The sequence below is a fragment of the Alligator mississippiensis genome, chromosome 4 (assembly GCF_030867095.1).
Source record: "Alligator mississippiensis isolate rAllMis1 chromosome 4, rAllMis1, whole genome shotgun sequence".
Taxonomy (NCBI): domain Eukaryota; kingdom Metazoa; phylum Chordata; order Crocodylia; family Alligatoridae; genus Alligator; species Alligator mississippiensis.
In genome coordinates this window covers 85,303,158-85,316,999 of record NC_081827.1, presented here as the reverse complement: position 1 = coordinate 85,316,999, position 13,842 = coordinate 85,303,158, and the positions used below count along the sequence as shown (strand labels likewise).

General features: G+C 42.1%; 1 protein-coding gene across 6 annotated transcripts in view; it reads left to right on the top strand.

The window, feature by feature from the left end:
- POC1B (POC1 centriolar protein B) overlaps positions 1-13,842 on the top strand; it is a 392,982-nt gene that overhangs the window by 91,024 nt on the left and 288,116 nt on the right. For 2 of the 6 annotated variants that reach the window (XR_009461641.1, XR_009461637.1), the window contains 2 exons: positions 4,768-4,892; positions 8,585-9,938. The exons of 2 other annotated variants lie outside the window; for them this stretch is intronic. The gene's annotated coding sequence lies outside the window, so the exon portion shown is untranslated. Of the gene's footprint in view, positions 1-4,767; positions 4,893-7,262; positions 9,939-13,842 lie in introns of those variants that run through there. 2 more of the 6 variants (XR_009461639.1, XR_009461638.1) reach the window with 2 other exon arrangements.

Genomic DNA, 13,842 nt, shown 5'->3' with positions numbered 1-13,842 from the left:
CAGCTGTTTCAAAAGGACTGGTACTTGGTGCTTAGGGCATTGCCTGGCACACAGGAAATCTGGGTTTGAATCTTTTTAGGCAGAGAACGAACTTGAATCCAGGTGTCATGTATCCTGGGCTAGTGCTCTAATCGCAGAGCCACTGTATTAGTGATAGGGCTAGTGCCATTCCTCTCTCTCAAAAGAAACAAATAACTTTAGGACATGGTTCTGAACTGTAACTGCTACGTGAAGGGAGCCTTTCCCAATAGTAATGAGTAAGGCACCTTAACCTCAGAAAGAAGCAGAATTTAAGGTATGCTTGTATCATTATTTCTCTACTAGCTATTATGGGCAGCTTACCCTGTGTTCTGGTTTTTGTGGATCCCATTCTGAGTTGCCTTATTCTTTCCATATATAGCATAAGGCTGGGCTGCCCAACTGGTGTGGTTAACTTTTGGCCTGTCACCTCCAGCCTGGCTGCCACTCTGCCCATTCCTCTTATGGCAGAGGGCCAGGGTCTCAAAGCTCTTCCTTCTGGCTCCTGGGTCCTGCCCCTGCTCCTGGGAGTGGCATGGCAGGAAGGAACCAGGTTGCCCATGCTGCAGGGTGGGCTGCCCTTGCAGCATGTGCGGTCATCAGGTAGGTGCTGCTTACGCAGCTGGGGAGAGCTGGACTGTATTTGCAACAAGGAGGGAGGCTTAGCATGGGAGGAGGGGTGGCCTCTCTAGCATGCAGCCCTTGTGTGATTAGAAGCTGGATAGCCCTGTTGTAAGACTCACCACCTTATTCAGGGTTTTAGATTCTGCTCCAGGGGCCAGCCATTTAAAATTGAGACGCTGCAATGTTCAACATTGCAGCACTGGATCTGGTTTGTTCTGTTTCCAGATACCTAAGTAAGCTCAGACTGAGATAAGTGTTCATGCTGTTAATTTATGTTGTCTCTTGACGAACCTCATTTGTGAAATGCTAATGGCGTTAGATGTGTTCTGAGCCTGAGAAGTTACCTTCTCTGAGACTCCAGAGAACTTGAGTGTTGTCAAAGAATCTATTATCAACCTTGGGCTTCAGGATTACATTCACTGAGATGATCGTACCTGAGTTCTCCCTACCTCTTGCTAATTGCTTCTGTTCTTTGCAGACCACCTAAGACAATGCTGCATTATTTCCTGTTAGCAGTCTTCAGAATTGAAACTTGTAGTGCAAGCTTAAAAGCTGAAAAATTACAGAGAGAAATCCTGATAGAACTTCTCTTGGTTCAGTACAACCACTAAAGATAAATTCTGGTTTCCTTACTCCTTTGTAGGTCTCAACAACCTCCACCTCTTTGCTAACATGGGCCATGTCCACACAAGCATGGGCATTTGTTTCCCCAGGGATAAGAAGTAGTATGAAGTCAGGAAAAATTTGTTAATGGACATTTGGGCAAATGCCTGCATTTATTTATATATGTATAGGACTTAATGTCCATAGAAACAGATAAAACTTTCTTCCTAAAGGTCCTGTTGCAGATATCTTACATTACCTTCCTTGCTATCAATCTGATCCTATCACACATACCTGTCTTTGAATTCCTTACTGAATTTACAGTGATATAATAGATCAGAATCTGGTTTCAAGGCAGTAGTTCATATGCATCCTGATTACCTTGCAAGCTTGTTGGAATTTAGAAATGTAGAACTCCATGCTCCAACTAATTAATTAATATCTATATATGCATTGGACCCAGGAACACTGTGTATTTGTCAGTGTTCCCTAAGGGACTTCTGTATGCTTCAGATGCATAATGCAATAGAAGCCTTTGCTTTGTGAGAAAATAGGTTAATGAATTGTCAAAAGACAGCTGTTGTTGAAAAAGTGCATACAAGTATTTTTCTTTGCAATGTTTATAGGTTGCATTTGTTATGACTGGTGCCCTAGAACAGGTGCCACACTTGCTGACTATCCAAGTAACAAAAGATGCTCTCCAAGTACAATATGGAACATTCTTAATGCGCTTTTTAAAATCAAACTGAAAAATGTTACTTCCCAAGCCATTCCATGACTGATATGAGCTGTCTTTTTATTCAATGTTACAAACAAGTTTGTGACTTGTTAAGGTAGTTATATTTATGGTTGAATGGCTTAAAATACAAGGCCCTCCTTCATTACATATACAGCACAAAAATCCAAAACAAATTATTCAACTTTCAAAGGACCTTTTGAGCTAGCTATAGCTACAAAAGCAACAAGTGCAAATGCTGAAGGAACTTGGAGTGAACTAAGAGCAGTCATTCAGGAAACAGCTACAGAAATATTTGGGGGAAAGAAATTGTCAAATAAAGACTTATTTGAGGCACACTTAGAAGAGATGCTACCACTTGTTGAAGCCAAGAACACAGCCAACTTGAAATACAGCCAGAATCCAGCAGAAAGTTCCAAGGCTAAGCTGAAGCATGCCAAGTAAATGGTACAAAAACAACCAGATGCTATGCTAACCAGTACTAGACTGAACTATGTCAAGATATACAGTTTGCCTCAGACACAGTCAACCTGCGACTTGTGTATGATGGCCTGAAGAAAGTCCTTGCCCAACTGTCCCTAAAGCCCCCCTTAAGTCTGGAGATGGCAGAGTAAGAATCACTGATAAGAACAAGAAGATGTCATGCTGAGTTGAACATTACTTAAGAGCTTTAATCCCAAGAAACAGATATTTCAGAAGAGGCACTGGATCAACTTCCAACTCTAAGTGTATTGGCACAGCTAGAAAAAGAACCTACAGCCAAAGAATGTAGCAAAGCTATAGACTCTCTAGCAAGCAGAAAACCACCAAGGGAGGATGGCATCCCAGTTGAAGTTCTGAAGTACGGCAAGGCTAGCCTGCTATCACATCTTCAACGACTAGCATGCTGCTGGAAGGAAGGTCAAGTACCCTAGGACATGCGTGACGCTAACATCATCACTATCACTCTCTACAAGAACAAGGGTGATTGCAACAACTATAGGGGTATCTCTCTCCTCAGCATCACAGGCACGGCTTTTTCCAGAGTCATCTTGAAACACTTGCAACAACTTGCTGACCATGTCTACCCAGAATCATGGTTTGGATTCAGAACAGGGACATGAACAGTGGACAAGATAATATCCTTATGCCAACTGCAAGAAAAACGAAGAAAACAAATTAAGTACATAGCATTTATTGACCTGATGAAAATTTTGACACTGTCAGCAGAGCAGCTTTGTTCAAGGTCCTGGTAAAGATTGGATGTCCCCCAGCATTACTCAGCATGATGCGCTCCTTCCATGAAAACATGCAGGCCACAATTCAGTTTGATGGATCAATCTCTGACAGGTTTGAGATGAAGAGTGGAGTGAAGCATGGTTGTGTTCTGGCACCCACACTCTTTGGGATCTTCTATTCTATGCTGCTGCACTACACTTATGATGGCTTGGAGGAAAGCATATACTTCATGCAAGATCAGATGGCAAACTACAATCTACCGCGTCTAGAGGCCAAGACAAAAGTGAGACACATCCTTATTAGGGAGCTCCTTTTTGCTGACGAGGCTGCACTCACCACCAATGAAGAAGGCCAACTACAGATACTCATGAATCACCTCTCCCATGCTTGCAGGATGTTTGCCTTGGCCATTAGCATCAAAAAAACTAGGACAGGGTGTTTGCCAGTCACCATCTGTCAGCGTTGATAACACACCTCTCAAGGCAGTGAACAAATTCTGCTACCTTGGATCCACCATGAGCAACAACCTATCACTGGATGAAGAGCTAAATGTGCACATTGGAAAGGCAACTACCACTTTCAGTAAGCCCTCCAAACAAGTCTGGTACAATGCAAAACTCATAATCAAAACTAAGCTGATTGTATAAAAAGACTGCACCTTCAGTGTCCTTATGTATAGCAGTGAAACATAGTCAACATATGTGTGTCAAGAAAAGAAGCTGAACAGTTTCTACGTATGCTGTTTACAGCAGATCCCTGGCATCAAGTAGCAAGACAGAATCACCAACACAGAGGTCATCCTCAAAGCCAACATGCCAATTATCACTGCACTACTTAAACATCAACACCTACACTGGCTTTTTGTAGGACGGAAGGTGGGCATATCATGAAGGACATCCTGTATGGGCAAATTGCAGGTGGGGAGAGAAGAGTAAGGTACCCAAAACTGTGCTTCAAAGATATCTACAGGCAGGATCTGAAGGCTTTTGGAATTGACCCAGACCTTTGGGAGGACTTAGCAGACCAGACAAAGTGACACTTCCTTCTCAATCATGGAGTCCAACATCACAACGAGAAATGGTCGCTCAAATTACAACAGAAATGTGACAGAAGGAAACAGCCTGTCAGTACAGTAACCCCTAGCGCTAAGTACACTTGTGACCACTGTGGCAGGACCTGTGGGTCTAACATCAGTCTTTACAGCCACGTAAGATAATGTACCATCATTCAGTAGAATAGTGCAATATCCACTTTCACTAACTGTTGAATGGATGCCATAACCTTCATTAAGTTGTAGGTTGATGGAATATACTAGTGTTTATTGTGCAAGCTGACAGAACATGACATATTTTTACCTTTCCTATTGGATTATTTTGTAAGAAAAGTTAACAGTGCCCTGGCCAGTACTTCATAAGATACCACTAAAATATTTATGCACATTAAAGTAGTAGTATAAATAAACAGAAAATTATTTGTTTTCATTTCTGTTTCACTGTCCCAAAGCTATAAGATTTAGTATAATGGAAACTCTAACTTTCTGTTGTCTTTAATTTCTTTTCCTTTAACAGCAAAGGTATGGGTGCGGGGGAATGAAACTGCAACAGTTTGGAGGAGGGGCCCTTACCCAGATCCCACTGAAGTAAGCAGAAAGATTCCCATTGGGTCTGGCCTTTATACAACAAAATGTTCTCAGGTATGCCAAGTTCTTCACATCAGTTCACTTAATAAAACCAAAAGAAGTCCTTAATGCATGAATTTAGGGCTAAATCCACAAAAGAACTTAAGTCTAGATGCACAGTGGTATTTAGATGTTTAATAGAAATCTTATAGAGAATGACTTAAATTCCCCTGTGGATTGGAGCCTAAGTTGTTATAACCACACTTTCAGGTGTTATGTCATCTATTGGCATCCTCAGTTCTGAATTAGATGCCTGAATTAAGTTCATGGGGAGAGTTATGCACTTAAGAATGGGATTCACAGAAGCCATCAATCAGAGTATAGAGTCACTAAAACTAACATTTTCCTCTTAGAAAATACTAAGAAGAGGAGTAGGACTTGGGTCAAATGCCTCCAAAGCAGGTATATGGCAGTCTTCACTTGAGTCCTAGCCATAAATCATTTCTTTAGAGGAGGAATTTGAACTTTCGTCTCCCACATCTACAAGTGCCCTAACCACTAGGCTTAGTCAGTCATTGCGTCTTACTCTCTCTGGCCCAGTGAATAATTTTTTTAAATGCCGTGGAGCAGTTTCAATAGGAGATAGTGGCTGTGACTACACAAGACACCTCACTGCACAGTAGACTAATCTACTGTACAATAAAGCATCACTGTCTACATGTGCAGGCACTCACTGCACAGTAACTTAGTCTACTGTGCATTAAATTTACAACCTGCTTATGCAGATAATAAATTTACTGCGCAGTAAAGCCAAATAGCATTAATTGCACATATAGATGCACCCATTAATCAAGACTCGTTTCAGAAGGCTTGGTTAAGGGCACTTCTGGATTGTGAAATAGCTGGGTTCAGGTTCATGCTCCAGATCAGGTAAAATAGGGATTTGTAAATTGGTATCCTACCTTCAAACTGAGTGCTGCAGCTATTGGGTGGAATGGATCATACATATGCAATCCCCAAAAATACTGTCCCTGGTCATCTCTTGTTTGAGGAGAGATTTCATAAACGTGCTCAGAGAGTGTCTTTTTTTAATGAAAAATGTTTGTGTTCCAAGCCAAATCAATTCCACATCCATGAGTCTGTGAAGAACCATAAATGGCCCTGCTACTGGCCAACATCCTCCACCCCTACCTGAGGCTTCATGTGTTTCCAAATTATTTGGCAGGCATCCTACGTACAGGCCCATGCTCAAAAGCTCAGGGTTCAGATGCCCCTGAGTTTTGCTTGCCCTCAGCCGTAAGGCCATAGGAGCAAACTAGGGAGGAGTCTCCCATTTCCAGAAGGTGGACATAAAGTCAAGATCTTCCCACTCGAGCAGCAAGTGGAAGGTTAACTGTACATTACCTCTGCGGGTACTACCCCATGCCAGAAAAGTGTTTATCCCCAGTGACTAGGAAAACCGCTTTAGTGGTCATAGTATTTCCATGCTCAGAGACTGTCTTATCAGACCAGGCCTCAGACAGGTGAGCCATCCCTTAGCTTAAGCATCTCACCAGGCATTTAGCCTGAGGGCAGTGAGCAGCTTGGTTATGCTAAGATTTGGAGTCACCAGAAGAAAGTTACCAGGGTGTAGGTTGTAGCTGTCTTGGTCTAAGGACATAGGCAGACAAGGTTCTTTGGGTAAATCTGGTATCTTTTATTAGACCAGCTCAAATAGTTGGAAAAAACATTTCTTAGCAAGCTTTCGGGTTTAAAAACCCTTCATCAGGCTAAGGAAGCAGCTGCAGCTGGTGTGTGCCCTTCCTGGATGGAATGAATAGTAGAGTAGCCAGAGGCTGGTATACATATAGGAAAGGCAGTCAGTGAAGATGTAAATTGAGAAGTCGGTGGGTGAGAGAGAGCCCGGTGCGGGGGAATGCATGTAGCAGGTAAAATGGAAAAATTGGCCAAGTGTGGCCTCGGCTACATCACAGTCCAATGGTTTGGGAATTGGCTCTGAAGCCAGACCCAGAGAGTGGTAGTCAATGGAAGTGAACCAACATGGCACTCTGTGACCAGTGGTGTCCCCCAAGGTCCTGTCCTTGGACCTGTTCTCTTCAACATCTTTATTAATGATGTGGACTGGCCAAGTTTGCCAATGACACTAAACTTTGGAGAAGAGCATCCACACCCGAGGATAGGCTGATGATCCAGGCTGAACTGGATAGGCTTAGAAAGTGGGTGGATACAAAACTGATGACCTTCAATACGGAAAAATACAAGGTACTCCACCTTGGGGAGGGGGGGAGAGGACCCGCAGCACGCTTAGAGGCTCGACGGTGCTATGCTCGCTAGCACCATGGCTGAAAGAGACGTGGAGGTCATAACTGAGCACAAGCTGAACATGAGCCACCAGTGCGATGTCTCAGCTGGTAAAGTAAATAAAACTCTGGCTTGCATCCATAGATGCTTCTCAAGGAAATCTCAGGATGTCATCCTCCCACTGTACTCGGCCTTGGTGAGGCCGCAGCTGGAGTACTGTATCCAGTTCTGGGCTCCACAATTCAAGAAGGATGTGGAGAAGCTTGAGAGAGTCGAGGTGAGCCACATGCATGATCAGAAGGCAAAAGAATAGGCCTTATGTTGAGAGGCTGAAAGCCATGGGACTCTTCAGTCTGGAGAAGCGCAGGCTCAGGGGTGACCTGGTAGCAGCCTATCTGTACATAAGGGGTGTACATCAGCATCTGGGGGAACACCTGTTCACCAAAGCACCCCAAGGGATGACAAGGTCCAATGGTTACCAGCTCCTTCAACACCATTTTAGGCTGGACATAAGGAAAAACTTCTTTACGGTCTGAGCCCCACAAGGTCTGGAATAGAGTCCCTCCAGAGGTGGTGCAAGTACCAACTCTGGACTCTTAAGAAATGTTTGGATGCTTAACTTGCTGCAATCCTTTGACCCTAGCTGACTTCCTGCCCCTGGGGTAGGGGGCTGGACCCAATGATCTTCTGAGGTCCCTTCCAGTCCTAATGTCTAAGAAATCTATGTAAATAGTGGAGAGGTAAACAGTGGAAATCTATTAAAGACAAAATACCCAATTACAGGTGGAGGCACATTCTTTACAAGAAAAACCCTCTCTCTCCAATCTCTTAGTTCTAATCCTCAAAGATAATTTACAAAACACTTTTCACAGATGAGCCTATGAACTTCACTTCATCAACCTCCTGGATACAAAAAATCATGGACTAAATATAGACATTGGATTTATGACACATAACAATCCTAACATCTGACTCCCCAGATACCTCTCCACTATTTACCTGCTACATTCATTCCCCTCCTCCCTGCCTCTCTCTCAGCCACTGACTCCTCAATTTACATCTTCACTGACTGGCTTTCTTGCATGCATACCAGCCTCTGGCCTCTTTACTATTCATTCCATCCAGGAAGAGCACCTACCAACTGCAGATGCTTCCTCAGCCTGATGAAGGGTTTTTAAACCTGAAATCTTGCTAAGAAAATTTTTTCCAACTATTTGAGTTGGTCTAAAAAAAGATATCGGATTTACCCAAAGAACGTTGTCTGCCAGAAGAAAGTTAGGCATTCATGGTCTTTTGGCCCTTCCAAGGTTTGAAGGAGATAAGCAGGAACTTTGAGGATCTCAGTGCTGGCTACATGTTAGCTTCAGGTGCCATAACTGGTAGGTGCCTAAGTCTCTTTTTAGATCTAGCTCTTATAGATGTGCCTAAAATAAATTAACCCAACTTTTCCCTCTCTTTTCTCAAAGGGACAGAAATTGCCAGAATAGGAAGAAAGACTTCTATTATATAGTCATCCTCATCCTTTTGTGTTTTGTGTTGTATTGAAACTTATATCAGGTTGTTGCCTTCTAATCCCCAGAGGAAATCCTGATTCCTTTCAGAGAGATAAAACATTAGAACAAAGGGAAACTAACAGGAACTGTTGGTCTCTGTACTACAGAATTTCACTGAAGCCTTTCCAGACCCTGATGACGGAACCTAAAGTCTTATAGTATTTACTCCAACACCTGTATTGAATATCAAAGTCTGTGGTAAGATTAATTATTTAGAAGCAGGGCACACTTGCAGTGGGCTATTGTTTATTAGAACTCTCTGAACAACTGTCTCAGAGAGAATTCTGTGAAGTTCAAAGTTGTAAAACCCTGTCAGATAATTTTTTCAAAGTAGGTAAAATCCAGAAGAGCATGTGCAAAAGGCCTGCTGCTTCCTGTTACCTTCATCTTGCACCTCTCTGAAAATCAAACGTTAAAGATGCAATACTTAGGTGGTGAAAAGGACAGAATGCTCCAGGCAGCATTTGTTCCTCATGACAGCACCTGCTTAATACTTCAGGAGCTTTTTAATCTCTCTTTATTATTTTTACCCTATGATCTCTATTGTGAGTGCAAAGCTCGGAGGTTGTGCTGCTTGTGTTAAAAAGCATGATTTGAAAGAGAAGGAAAACCAATGAAAGATGAATAAATTCTTAATTTAGAGCCAAATTCTGCAGTCGTTTACACTTGGAGGTAGTTCAGTTAAAAGGAGCTGCACCAAATTAATGGTGTTATAGCTGAGAGCAGAATTTAGCGCTTAATTTTTATTCATTCATAATACCTGCTTTCATTCACAAGAGTGTTTTGTAATTTCAGTAAGGGATTGTTAATTTTTAGTTAAATGTAGACAAGTAAAGCATACTGGAATATAGTATTTCATCTCCATTAACCTCACTTGATTGTCTCAGTCCAGTAGGAATGCCTAATATTTACATTGCTACAATAACCTACACTTGGATATGACCCATGCTATCAGAAAAGGTACTGATAGCCACAGTATCGGAGGATAGCAGTGCCAGTCATTTAAAAAGCTTGACTAATGCTTGCTTTGCTTCATTTAGTGAATGCTAACATATTATGATGTGGCAGGGTTCTGAAGCGCATGCTTAACTTTAAGCGTAGGGGGAGTCATTGAAATCAGTGGGATTACCCATGTTTAAAGTTTCCTACATACAATTATAAGGTGTTTATATATGTGCACAAGTCTAGATTGTTGATTATATTATTACTATAAACATGAATGAATATGTATAAATTATTATGTGGCATAAATGTTGGAAATTTCAAAGTGGGAGCTTTGTGTGTTTATTCCATAATCTGGGTAGTAGGGTGGGAAATATCCATGAATGTGTTTGTATTTCTGTTGAACAGATTTGGGAGGAACAGAAAAGAAGAATATAAATCTAATAATCTGTAGGATTTGAAAGAGTCCCATTAGGACCAAATACTGATGTTTAAGATAAAGCAACTATTTCCCTTCCAACTCTATTACAGTATCTTTTATATATAATAATTAGGACATATTAACAAATTTACAAAATATTACCAAGTAAACTTCCAGGATAAAGAGAAAGTAAACCAGTACCATAGTGATGATATCATTTTGTTTAAAGAACCATCCTACAATAATTAGAGCTGGCTCAGAATTTTCCAGCAAAACAAGTTTTATCAGAAAATGCTGATTTATTGTAATCAAAATGTTTTGCAGAAATGTGTCTGTTTTGATGAACTTCCGATGAAACACAGGCAGGCTTCCACTGGAAGTCGGTCTGGTTTCCTGCCAACTTACCTGGCCGACATCCAACATCCACAGATCCTGAGCAGCCCTGTGATTTTCCCCAGCTCAATTTCCTTTTCTGTAGCTAGGGAAGAAAATTCTTGAAGGAGCTGAAACCTGGTGTCACTGAATATGAGCTCTTGGGCTTTTTCCTATAATTAAACCCTTCTGTTGCTAATAATGCACTTTCACAATCAAATCTCTCATTTTGTTATATAGGAGGGAGACCATTGGTACTCTCTGTGCTCTATCAACTCTCGTTCTTGCCAGAGAGCTCTGATCAGCAGCTCTGCAGTTAAAAGATTTTGTACCTAATTGTGTTTTCCTCCTTCAACATTTCTCTGGATGTCCGTTACTTCTGATGGGCTTAGGAGAAGGAAAACAAGCTCAAACACATTTGGTGATCAGTAGAGGTCCTGGATAATTGGAAAAGAGAAAATATAGTGCCCAGGTTTAAGAAAAGGAAAAAGGAGGATCCAGGGAACTATAGACTGGTCAGCCTCACCTCAATCCCTGAAAAAATCATGGAGCAGATCCTCCAGGAATCTATTTCTAAGCACTTGGAAGAGAAGAAGGTGATTAAAGAACAGCCAGCATGGATTCACCAAAGGCAAGTCATGCCTGACCAACCTGATTGCCTTCTGTGATGAGATGACTGGCTCTGTGGATGTGGGGAGACTGGTGGATGTGGAGTATCTTGATTTTTAGCAAGGCTTTTGATAAGTCTCCCACAACATTCTCGCAGGCAAGCTAAGGATGTATGGGCTGGATAAATTAACTATAAGGTAGATAGAAAACTGGCTGGATCATTGAGCTCAGAGGGTAGTAATCAATAGCTCACTGTCTAGTTGGCAGCCGGTATTGAGTAGAGTGTCCCAGGGGTTGGTCCTGCAGCCAGTTTTGTTGAATGTCTTCATCGACAGCCTGGAAGATGGCATGGAGTGCACCCTCAGCAAGTTTGCATATGACACCAAGTTGGGGGGGAGTAGTAAGGCTGGGATTCACAGAGACCTAGACAAATTGGAGGACTGGACCAAAAGAATCCCATGAGGTTCAACAAGGACAAGTGCAAAGTCCTGCACTTAGGACAGAACAATCCCATGCACTGGTACAAGCTGGGGGCTGAATGGCTGGGGAGCAGCTCTGCAGAAAAGGACCTTGGGGTTACAGTGGACAATAAGCTGAATATGAACCAGCAGTGTGTCCTTGTTTCCAAGAAGGCTAACAGCATACTGGGCTGCATTGGTAGGTGTGTTGCCAGCAGATCAAGGGAAGTGATTCTTCCCCTCTTTTCAGCACTGGTGAGACCACGTCTCGAGTACTGTGTTCAGTTTTGGACCCCCCACTACAGAAAGGATGTGGACAAATTAGAGAGAGTCCAGTGGAGGGCACTGAAAATGGTGAGGGGGCTGGGAGACATGATTTATGCAGAGAGTCTGAGGGAACTGGGCTTATTTAGGCTAGAGAAGAAAAGACTGAGAGAGTATTTAATAGCAGCCTTCAACTACCTGAAGGGGTGTTCCAAAGAGGATGGAGCGAGACTGTTCACAGTGGTGACAGATGACGGAACAAGGAGCAACTGTCTCAAGTTGCAGCAAGAAAAGTTTTTAGGTTAGATATGAGGAAAATCTTTCTTAGTAGGAGAGTAGTACAATACTGGAACAGATTATCCAGAGAGGTTGTCGAGTCTCCATCCTTGGAGGTTTTTAAGACCCAGCTACACAAAACCTTGGCATGGATGATCTAGTTGGGGATGGCCCTGCTTTGAGCAGGGGTGTTGGACTAGATGACCTCCTGAGGTCCCTTCCAACCCTCATTTTCTATGATTCTATGTTACAGTGCAGTTTGTTTTCCCCATCCTCTCTCTATAATTGGGCTGTAATACCTTTACGTGATTTTCTCTATTTATGTTAGTCAGCAAGGGAGGTGGTCAGATGCTTTCATGCGTTCTTCTTCCTCTATTGTCTAAATTAGCCAATTGAAACTGCATCTCTTGCTCTCTCTCCCTCACCCCTCCCATCCCACACCACATCTGATCCAGAACGGTCATATGGTTTTGCAGCTCCGTGTCTCAGTTGTTTCTCCTTGACCATTCCTCCCACAGTGGTTTGATCTTTCAAGTCAAAAGTTTCATTCTTTACTGCTAGAATCTTGGCCATTTGCTCCTGTTTTGGCTGTGATGTCTTCACTTGGGATCGAAGGCACTCCCTCCTGTAAGCCCTCAAAATTCTTCTTAAAGAGGTACTTAAAAATGGATTATCTGAGGGTTGCACCTTGCACTCTGCTGTGAGGGGCTTAGCAGGTGAAGGAAATCAATGGAGACAGATTATTTTGCTGTCATTTTGAGACTCAGCTTGAGGCAGCCATGATAATCTGGCCATTTGCTGGCACCACTTGTAACAACTTCCTGTTGGTTCTTTCCCCTGCTTCAGTCAACCATCTGTGCCCCACAAGGTGTCAGGCTTGCCCATTTACAAAGTTTGATTCTTTAAAAGCATGCAAGTAGAAGCCATTTGGCCAATGCTAAGGGACAGTGCCATTTTAACCTTTGCTGCTTTTTTTAGTAGAAGCTCCCAAATAAAATAGAAGTATTCAGACAGTATTATTTTTATTTGTGTATTTATCTACCATCATGTTTCAATTTTTCAACTTGTGCTGTTGATGGTGATGATGGTGATAATAATAATCCCCACGGGATGATGGTGAATAATAATACCCAACATGTTGGCCCAACCAAGAGGATTAGAATATATGGTCATCAGATCACAGGTAGGTGCTACCTGCAATATTCATCCTAAGTATAAGAACACTATTTGTTTTCTTTCCTACCAAGCTCTTATCCCTTTCCTTGTTCTCTGCACTATTCACAGTCTATTAGCTTGTATTTCTTCTTCTCTCGTTCAATCACCCTTCTCTCCCATCCCTTTCTTCTCAAAATATTTTGGAGCCTACAGTAGCACAATTGGATGCTGCTTCATTGGGTGAATCAGGAAGCTTTCTTGATCCTTCATGGATAGAGTTTCCCAAAGCATTCATTCAGTACCAATGTACAAATTATGGGGCTGCCGAACTATGAAAAGTGAGAGGCCGCTTCAAAATATTATGCTTCCTTCTCCTTGATATGGATATTGCCTAGTATGAGGTATCAATTTTAATGTTCACATTCTCCCAGAAAAAATCAGGATTGGTATAACTCCATTCTATGAAATTACTACAGAGAAGAACCTGGCTTTTATGGTGTTAATTACTTGTTTTGGGTCAACCTACAGCCTCAGTTTTATAACATAATGTTAATTAATAATTAGATTAATTAGTTATTTGAGAATTCTTAATCAATAGCTCAAAGAAGCAAAGCATAGTCACATTTTCAAAAGCGTGTGCCAGTTACTGAACTAGGTCCTCCTTGCTGTCGTGA